Here is a 788-nt window from a genome sequence, read left to right as displayed (position 1 = left end):
GGGTCCTCCTCTTTTTTGCTGACCCTCTACTTTACCAAACATGATGTCCTTCTCCGGGGACTGGTTCCTCTTGATAACATGTCCAAAGTACAAGAGATGAAGTTTCGTCATCTTTGCTTCTAAGGAGCATGCTGGCTGGACATGTTGTTGTTAGTGCCGTAGAGTTGGTTCCAACTCATAGCGACTCTGTGTAGGGTTTCTAAGGAGCAGCTGGTGCATTTGAACTGCTGATCTTGTGGTTCAAACCAACCTTGCAGTCCAGTGCATTAACCATTCAAAACAATTGTTGAAGTGAACTGCTATGTACGTAGGGATTCCTTGAGCTGATTTTTGTAGTTTTGCATATATTTTAATTTTTCCATAATGAGACGTGAAAAGAGAAAACCAAGCCCCCCTCACCCTGGGGTTCACCCAGAGCACCTCTGGTGGGTGGATGGATGATGTCACCTGGTGAAACTACATGACCAAGCTCATCCGTGTGGACATGGGTGGTCATACATGCATTCCTGGTTCTTGCTTCTGTCTGTTTCCTGCCTCCAAATAAAAAAGAAAGATCTTTATCCCCTGTAAGATGAGGTGTGCTTGTTGTCAAGTAAGCCTTACTCACGGGGACCCCATGCACAAGGAGCGAAGCACTGTGGTCCCTGAGTTTCTGCTAATTTTCAGAAGTGGATCACCAGGTCTTTCTTCCTAGTTCTTCATAGTCCGGAAGCTCTGCTGAACCTTGATCAATATCCTAGCAACACACCAGCCTCTACTGACAGACTGGTGTAGGGGACACGGGGTGT

Source organism: Chrysochloris asiatica, unplaced genomic scaffold, assembly GCF_000296735.1.
Source record: "Chrysochloris asiatica unplaced genomic scaffold, ChrAsi1.0 scaffold00041, whole genome shotgun sequence".
Classification (NCBI taxonomy): domain Eukaryota; kingdom Metazoa; phylum Chordata; class Mammalia; order Afrosoricida; family Chrysochloridae; genus Chrysochloris; species Chrysochloris asiatica.
The sequence above is the reverse complement of the archived record's forward strand: the minus strand, read 5'-3'. Positions refer to the sequence as shown.